The sequence below is a fragment of the Pinus tabuliformis genome, chromosome 8 (genome assembly GCF_031772625.1).
Source record: "Pinus tabuliformis cultivar Carrire ecotype Pingquan chromosome 8, CPIR1, whole genome shotgun sequence".
Classification (NCBI taxonomy): domain Eukaryota; kingdom Viridiplantae; phylum Streptophyta; class Pinopsida; order Pinales; family Pinaceae; genus Pinus; species Pinus tabuliformis.
Window position 1 is genome coordinate 249383973 of NC_142294.1, and position 12649 is coordinate 249396621.

Here is a 12649-nt window from a genome sequence, read left to right on the forward strand (position 1 = left end):
AGTTTAGGATTTGGCTTTATTACATGCACTTCGTTACATCATGACAGCAAAGGGAGGACACATTGTATGCCACACATACAGTGTTGATACTTGTTAAGTTTGTACAAACCCCGGGTTGATAATTAAGGTTGGTACCCTTGGGATTTGCAACATTCTTGTTGCAATACCGAGGTTCATCAGAGCTCCACGATCTCTAATTGGGAAAAATTTCTATGGATGAATTTGTGATGAAGTTCACATCCTTATTAAGATATGTACCTTATATATGTGAGTAAAATTCCAAAGTGTAGTGCTTTATGAACAACCTACTAACATTTATGAAAGAGCGTTTGGATTTTGATAATCCTAAAACTATGGATGAGGTCATTCAGAAGGCGCATATCTGCTATCAGCAGATGAAGTAAAAATGGGAAGGAAACAAAATTTGGCTCAATAAAAAGGGGCAAAAAACCTCCAAAATATTTAAAATGCAAAACATGGAAATGTCAAAAACTTGCCTAGGAATCAGCACAAGAGGACTCCTAGGAAGAATCAACAAAATTAAGATCTCAAAAAGAATCAAGGCAAGTGGAAGTATCTAGTAAACATGAAGTTAGCCAAGCACAAAGACCCCATTACAATGTTGGGGTTGTGGGGAGCCTCATTATTATAATAATTTCCCCCACCAAACTAGAATAGAGCATACTGCTAATATTAAAGAAAATTCTATAGTTGGAGAGGTGGCAAGAAGTATACCTAAAATTAATGCTACTTTGGATGATCATTGAGCTAAGTACTAGACTACCATGATCGAATTTGAAGGTAAGATTTACAATCATGCTGTGTCAATTTTGATAGATATAGGAGAAATTTTAAACTATGTTAGTCCTAAAGTAACAAAAATATGTCATCTCTAAACTCATAAATTTAAAAATACCTTGTTGTTACAACTGGCCACTGAGGAAAAAAGAAGAGCAACAACAAAGGTAGAGAACTTCCCCATTGATATAGCAGGATAACAAATTACTGCAACCCTAAATGTACTACCTTTAGGATCTTATGTTATCTTAATTTGCATGGATTGGTTAGAAAAGAATTGGTTCTTAGTTAACTGCAAGGATAAGACTATCAACTACCTTACTAAGGAGGGTGTTAAACAAGAAATTCAAGGGATAAGGAGACATATCAAACTATAACCAATTACTTCCTCTCAACTTAGTAAATATATTAGGAATGGGTTCCAAATCTATGCAGTTCAAATGGGATATATCAATTCAAAGGATAAATCAGCTGCTTTGGGAAATCTACGAATTATCCAAGATTTCACTAATGTATTTCTAGAGTAAATTTCGGGGCTACCTCCCAAGTGGGATATAGATTTTAACATAGAATTAATTCTGGGATCTACAATTGTGTCAAAAACCCCTTATCATATGAGTACACCTGAATTAACTCAATTAAGGATTCAACTACAAGAATTACTTGACAAGGGATATACTCACCCAAGTATATCACCTTGGGGAGCCCCGGTGCTACTTGTTAGGAAAAATGATGAAACTATGAGGTTATGCATTAATTATGGACAACTTAATAAGTTGACTATTAAGAATAAATACCCATTACTAAGGATCGATGATTTATTTGATCAAGTTAAAGGGGGGTATATGGTGTTCTCTAAGATTGATTTTTGATCCAGATACCATCAGATAAGAGTTAATGAAGAAGACATTCCTAAAAAACCTTTAGAACTCATTATGGACATTACGAGTTTGTAGTCCTGCCCTTTCGACTCACCAATGCCCTGACTACATTCATGAGTCTAATGAATTTTTTTTTCCATCTTTGTCTAAACAATTTTTTCTTAATTTTCATTGATGATATGCTTGTATACTTGAAAAATCTAGAAGGACACAAGAAGCACTTGAAAATAGTCTCGCAAACATTACGGGAACATCAGGTCTATGCCAAATTTAGTAAGTGTGATTTTTATAAATATCAAATCCAATATTTAAGACATATAATCTCTATAGATGGGATTTTTGTTTATCCTAAGAATGAAAAATATTATGGAGTGGTGTGTCCCAAAGAATGTTGTTGATATTCGATCTTCTATGGGTTTGGCGGGGTATTATCACCGTTGTATTGAGGGATTCTCAAGAATATCTTATCCTATAACTTCATTATAGAAGAAAGGAAGAGTTTTTAAGTGGACAGCTAAATGTCAGCATGGTTTTGAAAAATAGAAACATTTGCAAACCACTTCCCCTATGTTAAAAATTGCAGAACCAAAAAAGAAATTCATTGTCTACAATGATGCTTGTCAAGGAGGAGTGGGAGGAGTATTGATGCAATAAGGTAAGGTGATTTCTTAGGAATCCAAATAATTAAAAGAGCTTGAGGAACATTACTCTGATTATGATTTAGAATTAACAACATTATTGAATTTCCACAATCTTGCGTCTAGGATATAATCTTAGAGTCTCTAGCACTACCAAACCAAGAATCTCAACAAGAACTACTTTACACAATGGAAAATATAAAGCATTAAATCACATATGAAAACGTATGCACAATTTTTAACAAAATATTGTACAATGTTGTACAACCCAATCTTCATTCTATTAAAACAATATGAATAATACAATAGTTTATGGAATACAAGATACAATGGAAACCATGCTACATAAACTTTATGTCATATCTTGTCTTGTCGGTCTTCACTTTTGTACTAATCTCTAGATGCCCCTTAGTCCTTCAAAGGACAAAATGTAGAGACTAGAGGAGGGATGCCTCCTATCACTGCTGCAAGTCACATCTTCTACAATGAACATAGGTTGATCCAATCTACTCTCTAGGCTGGCCAATCCTTGAGCTCCAAGCTCCCAATCTAGCATTCACTTTTGTCCATCAAAGTGCTACACATTAGGCACCAAAATTCATCCAACCTTTAGCTGTCTTTGTCACTTCAAGATTTACTTTCTAGGGCTACTTTGGGTAGCCAAAACACTTCCCTCCACTAGACCAATGGCACCCAACACTCCATTGTAGGATCTACTCCTAGAAAGGCTTCTGATCACCAAATCAAGCCTTCAAATTGGCTCCCATAGGCTGCAATATAACTCTCATCCAAACTGATCCAAAACACTGATCCAACACAAGGAAAACTTCAAATCCAAGTCTGTTATGTCACTACTGTCATTCATTTTTCCTGGTTAGGGCACTTGCATGCTACAACAACCCTTATAACATCACCCAAACAACCCTTAAACAACAATGTCTTCCCTTCATTTTTTTCGACCTTCCCTTGGAGGACTCCTCACCTCCTATGCTATTGTTATGGGCATATACCATCCCTCAACCTGCGCTACACAAATCTGTTATTGGTATGGGATGCGACCTACCCATAGTAACCTTCTCAAGGTTGCAGCTGCCTCTTCCAAGGGTTCTCCACCCACAAGTGCCCTCAGCATAGACCTACGTCTCTCCTCCTAATACTCATCCTTCTTTCAAGTGTGAAACAATCCCTCAACGGTCACAGGAAGGCTCCTACCCAACCTCTTCTCCTCATTGAGATACCCTTCTACTTGCGGCCCAAAAACAGAGGTCTCTCTCTCCTCGAATGAGTTAATCCGCTCCTTCTTCGTTGCATTTGTTGCACCTTTGGATGTGGTGAAATGTTCCTCACTCACCTCATATTTATGCACAAACATGAGGTCTATAGTTCGTGTCAAAAAGTCTAATGTGGACACAACCTGACCTTCTCTTTTCTCGCAAATTAATCCAAAACCACTTATATTAACTTCAAAAATTCGCAACTCCATTTATACTTGGAATTGGATGATATTCGTTGTGTCGGATTCGTCTTGACGAGAGCTATAATTCTCATCCATCACATGTCGAAATGGTTCCATGGTTTTGGCCTAAATAACGATGGGTGGAAACCCCTAATCTTAGGTTCCAAGACCACAAATGACTCTTGTGGCGCTTTTCCTTCCAAACCCCAAACCCTGGGGCTTGGAGTATCTCCCAAGCTACTAAAAAATCAACACTCCCTCTTATCGAGGGAGGTACTTCCAAGATTAGGAAGTAACTCATAATCATCATCACTACTTGCAAAACTCGCCCAACACTTGGCGCTCACCACTGCAGCAATCGCTGAAGCATGAACTACACCTCTCTCGAAAGTTTCGTTATCACTAGAAGCATCCTGCTTCTTCTTCTTCTTCTGTAATGTCTTCCACTCTCTCCATGATTCCTTCTTGGTAGCTATAGTAGAAACCTTTATCCTCACTAACCATGTGCTCTTCTTGGGCTGCAAAGCCTCCCTCTAAATCTACAAGCTCCCGTTAGAACTCGACTCGCTCTCAATGTCTAGAACCTAGACCTTCTTCTCGAGAACCTATACCTACTCCTCTTAAGCCTACACTTGCAACCTCTTCTAGGGAACCTGTACCTGCTCCTTCCTCTTCTTCCCATGATCCACAGGCTTTCCCATCAGCCTCTATAGACCATGCACTCTAACTCCAACAACAATTTCGTGAGAGCTAGAGCCTCTAGACATGAGTCTTGCCTTCCCATCCTGGAACAAGACCTAAAACCCCTTCTTCTCAATCATTAAGACAAAAATCAGGCTATATCCACATCTTGGTACAAATAGTACATCTTGGACCCGCATCACACGTGCTATCTCTATCTTGAATGGCATAACTTCTGATCCTTGGATCTCCTTCTGACTCTTGTTGCCCAACACCATGTGCAACTTTGAGTCCCATTCAGCTAGAGTATCAAAAACCTCCTTTGACCCTATCATATGTTTCAACACACTATTTTCCACATGCCATCCATCCTCATCGATAATACATTTATAGAAATGAGAGATCATAGAAATGTCCTCCTCCTCTAAACTCTTAGTGAGATCATCTATCTCAACAGAAGTGGCAACACTAGCAACCTGCTTCCCTTTCTTCTTCTCGTCATCTCCCTTCTTCCTCATCAGAGAACTTGATAAAAAATTACCCATCTCGCCATAGTTAAAACACTTGATTTTACTCAAATCCTTCTTCTTCTTACCCTTCATTCGTGTTGCAAGTTCCATGTCATACTCTAAATCCCTCTTCTTCGGATGAAGATCCTCATCTGACAACTGTTCTTGAATGAAGTCATACCACAACCTATTCCAGTCTAACAATTTCTCTCTAGAAACAATCCCTTTGATGAAGTGCTTCCATTCCTCAATGAATCCTTTCGAGTTGATCCTCACCATATCATTCTCTGAAATAGTCACACTAATGACAAAAATCTCATCTTTGACCTAAGATAATCTCATCAGATTCGAAATCACACCTTCACCCTATATCATGTTGGTGGACTTCAACTTATCCTCCAATACCAATATCTAGTTCTCATTCTTATTCTGGAACAAATTATGAAGAGCCATCCACATCTCAGGTATAGTATTCTTCCCAGACAAATGAGGTATCAAGGGATCCTTCACACCATCAAGGATGATCAAACTCGCCCTTGTATCTAAATCCTCATACACTTCTAGCTCCTTTGGGTCATTTGGCTTCTTTTATGGCTTTCTTAGAAAACTCCCGCATCCTGTTGACCTGCAAGACCAACTTGATCCTTTCCTTCCATGGACTATAGTTGGACAACCCCTCCAACCTATCGTCATACCGAAGACTAGCATACAACTTTGATATTGTCATGTACAATGTGACCAACTCCCTCTTAAGTTGTACTTCGTAACTCTTATTCACTGACTTCTAAAGTAGCTCAGACATGCTTTGATACCATGTTTAATTTCCATGATTTTGAGTCTATGATATAATCCTTAAATCTTTGGTGCTACCAAACCAAGAATCTCAACAAGCACTACTTTGCACAACGAAAAATATAAAGAAGTAAATCACATATGCACAAGTATACACAATTTTTAACAAAATATTGTACAATGATTTACAACCCAATCTTCATTATATTAAACCAATCTAAATAATAAAATAGTCTATGGAATACAAGATACAATCACAATCACACTACACAATCTCTATGATATATCTTGTCCTACCAGTTCTTCGCTTCCGTACTGCTCTCTAGCCGCCCCTCAGTGCATCAAAGGATAACACATAAAGACTCCAGGAGGGTTGTCTCCTATCATGCTACAATTCATATTTACTACAATGAACACGTGTTGATCCAATCTACTCTCTAAGCTGGCCAATCCTTGAGCTCCAATACACCAATATAGCAGTCACTTTTGTCCATCAAAGTGCTGCACATTAGGCACCAAACTTCACCTAACCTTGAACTATCCTCATCACTTCAAGATTTCTTTTTAGGAATACTTTGGGTATCCAACATGTTTCCCTCCACCAGACTAATGGCACCCAACACTCCATTGTAGGATTCGCTCCTAGAAAGGCTTCCAATCACCAAATCAAGCCTTCAAATTGGCTCCCATGGGCTACAATATAACTCTCATCCAAACTGATACAAAACACATATCCAACACAAGGAAAACTTCAAATCCAAGTTTTCTATGTCACTGTTATCATTCACTATTTCTGGTTAGATCACTTGCACATTGCAACAACCCTTATAACATCACCTAAACATCACTTAAAGAACAACAACTTCCCTTCATTTTCTGCGACCTTCCCTTCGAGGAATCCTCACCTCCTATGTCATTGTTCTAGGCAGAGACCAGCCCTCAACATGCCCTACGCAACTTTGTTACAGGATGGTAAGGGTTGCAGCGTACCCACAGTAACCTTCTCAAGGTTTCGACTGCCTCTTCCAAGAGTTCTCCACCCACAAACACCCTCAACACACACCTGCATCTCTCCTCCTCATACTCAACCTTCCTGCAAGTGTAAAATAGTCCCTCAATAGTCACAAGAAGCATCCTATGTAGCCTCTTCTCCTTATTGAGATACGGCCCAAAAAAGAGGTCTCTCTCTCCTTGAACACGTTAATCCACTCCTTCTTCGCTTCCTTTGTTTCACCTTTGAATGTGTTGAAATTATTGTCACTCACCTCATATTTATACACAAACATGAGGGCGAAATGTGGTGTCAACAAGTCTAATTTGTACACAAGTTGACCTGCTCTTTCGTCCCAAATTAATCCACAACCACATATATTAACTTCAAAAATTCATAACTCCATTTCTACAACTCAGAATCAAATGATATTCATTGTGTTAGATTCATCTCGAAGAGAGCTATCATCGTCATTTATCACATGTCAAAATGTGTCCATCATTTTGGCCCAGATCATGATGGGTGGAAAACCCCAAGCTTGGGTTCCAAGCCCACAAGTGACTCTTGTGGCGCTTTTCCCTCCAAACCCCAAACCCTATGGCTTAGAGTACCTCCAAAGCTGCTCAAAAATCAACATATTACATGCTCAAAAATTATCGTGACATTATTTATTGGGTAAAAAGTTCATATTAATGACAAACCAAAACATTTTAACTAGTTTTTTTAAACAACCCAACCTTAACGCATGACAAGTGAAATGGAAAAATTTCATGAGTGAATTCGATTTTGATATTAAGAATTTGAAGGGAAAATAAAATTGTGTTGTTGATGCATTAAGTAGAAAATCACCTCATATATAAGAAATTCTTATAGTCAGGTGGAAATTAACTTTACAAAGCAGATTAAGGAAGCCATGATTAAGGATCCAAAATATATGTTCTTATGGCAACAAACTAAACAAGTAAAAAAATTCGAACAATAAACTGAATATGGCATAAATGAAGATGATATATTAAATTTTATAGGAAGGATATGTTTTCTCAATCAGATTGTTGTTAGACAATTGATGTTGGATGAATTCCATTGAAGCCCTTATGCCGCCCATCCCATATATCAAAAATTATTTTCTGCTATAAAAAAGAATTATTTCTAGCCGAGAATGAGAAAAGAATTTTTTTTATGTTTATCTAAATGTCTGGAGTGTCAGCAATTTATGGCTAAACACCATCATCCACCTGGCTTGCTCCACCCACTACCCATCCCATAATGGAAATGGGAAGTGATCACCCTGAACTTTATAACAAGTCTTCCTAATACTAAGAAACAAATTGACTGAACCATGGTAGTTGTAGACAAACTGTGTAAAGTAGCTCACTTCATCCTTATTCCATATACAAACAAAAATGTGCAAATTGTAGACATATTCATCCGAGAAATATTCAAATTACATGGGATGTCGAGGGTGATGATTTCAAATAAAGATGTGAAATTCACATCTGCATTTTGGAGGGATATATGTATTGGATTGATTACACAAGCTTAATTTAGCACCACTTATCACCCAAAGACAGATGGGAAAACTAAGCGAGTGAACCAGGTATTGGAAGACATTTTGAGGATGTATGTAATGGAATAATTAGAAAAATGGGAAGAGTACCTTCACCTTGTTGAATTCACATATAACAATAGTTATTATGAATAGTTAAAGGCAAGTCCTTTTGAAGTCTTGTACAGGAGGAAATTCATGACACCATTTAATTGGAACAACCCTAAAGATAAGTTGTTGCTAGGGCCAGATATGTTAATAGACATGGAACCAATAATGAAAAGGTATGAAAAAACTAAAAGTTACTCAAGATAGACATAAAGCATACATAGATAAGAGAAGAACTTATAAATAATTTCAGGTAGGGGAGCATGTTTATGTTCAATTAAAACCCAAGAAGAGTACCTTGTAGTGGAGGGGTTGTGTGAAATTAGCCCCTCGATATTGTAGACCCTTCCAAATTATGGAAATAATTGGACTTGTTTCCTATCAACTTGTATTACCTAGTCACATGCGAGTCCACAATGTGTTTCACGTCTCCTTGTTAAATAACTATGTGTATGATCCTAAACATATTATCAACTGATAGGATGTGGAGGTAAGGAAACTAACAAATAATTCTCTTTGATAATTAATGTTTATTAAATTCAAGTATAAATTAATGACAAATTTTGGTGTGAAACAGGTAGAATTGGACGATGAGTTCCTAGTAGAGCCTCTAGGTATTCTCTATCGGAGAGAAACAATGTTACGTAGGCAATATGTCCCCCAAGTTAAAGTGCAATGGAGGAACTTTAGCCCGGAAGAGGCCACCTGGGAGGAAGAAAGCTTTATGTGGGAATCATACACTGACCCATTCCAAAGGCAAAACTAAACATCGAGGACAGTTTTTCACTCAAGGGGGGGATGTAACACCTCCTGGTTATGTAAATAACTATCATTTACTTTTTATTGTGCAATACTGGTTAATTTTGGATTAGATAAATTGTTAAAGAACCTTGGATATAGATTTTATATATTTTGTTTGTTTTATTTAAATTATGCTACTCAGCAAAATGACAGGAGAAGACTCCAAAAGAGGAATCTTCAATTTCTATGTGGTTAGAAAGTTATTCCTTTGCCTTCAGAAATAGAAAAGGAAAACTATTTCAGTCGGGCCAGGAGTGGAAAGAGAAGAAAATATGAGGTAACAAAAGAAGAAAAGAGGAAAATGTTGTGACAAGACACTATCAGGAAAAAAATAGGTGAACTATTGCGGGGAATTCTTGAGCTAGGTCCAATCCCAGTGGAACCCTGGGACAAAATTCTGGACTGGACTAGATTTCTCGAAGTCCCATGATAAATATTGTCTTGAATTTCACTAGAAACTAAGAGGCTCGGGAGGGAGGGAGAAGGACCTGGACATAATTTCCAGTCCCATTGGTTGGGTGGAGGAGTCTTCATCCTAGTACATTTTCCTGATTAAACAAAAAAAAGAAGATAAGTAAAGTGTAACTTTTAAAATTGTGTTCTGTTTTCTTGAGGGATATGAAAAGAAGTTATTTTAATGGTGAATGGATGTAGAACATAAGAACTAAGGTCTATTGTTGTTTTTCTAAAATAATTATGTTTTTCCTTGGTGAAAAGAAGTGTTGAAAGAAAAGGTCACGAGCCTATCCCACTCTTTTAACGAAAAGATATATAGTAACAGATAAGCTTTTATATGGGCTATAAGGAAAAATTTAAGAAGACAAAGAATTCTTGAAAATTTAATTCAGCCCTTGTGCATGCAAGTGGGTATTATATATTTGGAGTAAACATTGTTAAAACTAAAAGTAAGAACCAATTTTGTTTCCCAGAGACTTAAAAATTTTAACCTTTATGTTTTTCCAAAAATGAAAGACACTGAAGGAAAGATTAACTCTGTGAATAGAGAACAACAATCTGTAAATAATGAATAAATATAATTAGAGGTTAATGGTACAATTACAGTCCTTGTAGTATAATTATAAAGTGAATGAAGGAATCTAGATTAAAGCCAAGAGGAACAAATGAGAGGATCATTCAAAGGGGTAGTCCAGAACCTTACAGCAATGAGACATCGTACCCTATGGGTAGAAAATAGGACCCGAAAAGCCGAGGTCCCATAACTCTACTAGGTATTGTGACTTTCAAGGGAAAACAAGGCATACGACTGATATATACACTAAACAGAAAGAAAGGTACTCACACTTTTGTATACTCTAAACAATAAAGAACCCTTAAACTCGAAAGTAAACTGAAGAGATTCAGATGAAAGAAAAATACTTGCTCAAGTACAACTCTGTTGAGTTCTTACAAAATAATTTAAGAAAAAGCTGATAATAAACTTTATTTTAAACAAAACCTGAAAACTATCCTGAACAATACAAGTTTGGTGTTGTTGCATAAACCCTTGAACATGCAAATTTAATTCACAACAAATCATACATATATCAATCTTTCATATTAGATACAAATTGTAACCTAACACCTACTACATGATCATAGTGACTTCTATTATAGGGTCAAGTATCAAATAGGGCCACAACAGTGTTCACCCATCACATGAATAGCAAAAGGAGTAAAATAACAACATAACCCATGAACTCTAAAGCAGAGTGGAGCTAAACTAGCTAGCGAGAAATATAATTCAAACAATCCAAATTTTGACATATGACTCTAAACCTAAAGGACGCAACAAACTCAACGCTAGAATGAGGGTTTACAAAACCTGGAAGAAGCGAGCAAAACCCATAAATCCTTGGAGAAGCCAGCGAGGAAGTAAAATCACCATGAGGAAAAAATTTGAGAATTCCCACCTATGCATAACCAGAAAGAAAATAAAATTAATTAGGAATCGTAAGAAAAGAAGTATAACCCACTTTGGAAGGTTAAAGAAATTGTTGTTACTGGTGAGGAAACCCTTGTCAATGCACATGTCGTCATCAATATGAGATGAGAACATTTTAGTTTAATCGGATAAACAAAGTAAGTATGTCGAATAGGTAGCTTAAGTCAAGGAAGGAGCCTTTTCCTTTACTTTTGCGAAGAACCTGCAGTTAGATACCTTGTCCAACCATGGAACAAGAGAACCCTTACTGACGCTTGTAAAAGAAACATGAGTAACTTGGTAAAAATTCTATGGAAACCATAACTAGACCAAGAATAATATTAAAGCAAAAACTAATGTAAGGAGTTCCCTGTACAAGGCAGCTCCAAACCCTAACCATACAATGCTATTGCATAGCCCTAAACCCTCCGTATTGATGAGAAAATGATCAGACAATACACACAACATAGGGTGGGACAGTTAGGCTTAACTGCCTAGAAGTATCTTGAGTTGTCAGACCATGTGGTGGATAATCGAAGGGTGGATCTGCGACCAGGTGGAATTATATTTATGATTGTCAATGTAATGATACAATTGAGAAACATCGAGATTTGATATGTGAAATGAAATGTAACCTTAGTCGAGAGGGGCACAAATTTAAATCCATATTTATAGATAAAAACACTTACCATTTATGATAGCTGAAATTTATTACATATGTATAGTAAATCTACTTTAAACTAGAATATTCAACCAGATATGATGCATGTAATATAAAGGTGTGGCATATCATTTTGTTGTGTATCAAATTAATAAAATTTTGTTTGGGGATGCTATTTTTAATTGGTTTGGAAGAGATGCATGATACAATTCCTATTTTACTATGTTTTATTCCTTCTCAAATATTTTTCTATTTTCTTTTAAATATTTTATTGAGTTAATGTTTTTCAATTCTTTATTGAATAATTAAACCCCTATTTTTTCAATTTCATCAACCTTCCAAACATATTCTTTTTTACTTTTTCTAACCATTACATTTTAACACCATCTTTTATTTATTTATTTGGGTCTAAAACTCTTCACATTAGCACAAAAACTTCTAGCTGCGGCAGAGGGGTGAAGGGTTCAAAACATTGGGCAAATCTAGGAGCATAACACACAATTATCTAGAAGTCTTCACTAACAACAATTTATTAACTGTGTAAATATCCATACTAAAAATAAATATCACAATTCTAAAAAAATATTCATTTTAATTAAAATAATTATTATTTAAAATAAAATTATAATATAATTATTTTTTGTCATTTTTTATCATTAAATTTTGATAATTTAAAATGTATTTATTACTCTGTAAGGCATTCCCTCTGAGAACAACTCCCCTCCCATACGACTTGTGCCATTTTGAGACATTGATTTTGGCATTACACAATTGAAATATTATCTGCCATAAGAATAAGTATTAATCAATTAGAATACGTAACCATCAAATTTACCCCATTAGAGTATATATTGACACCATAACTT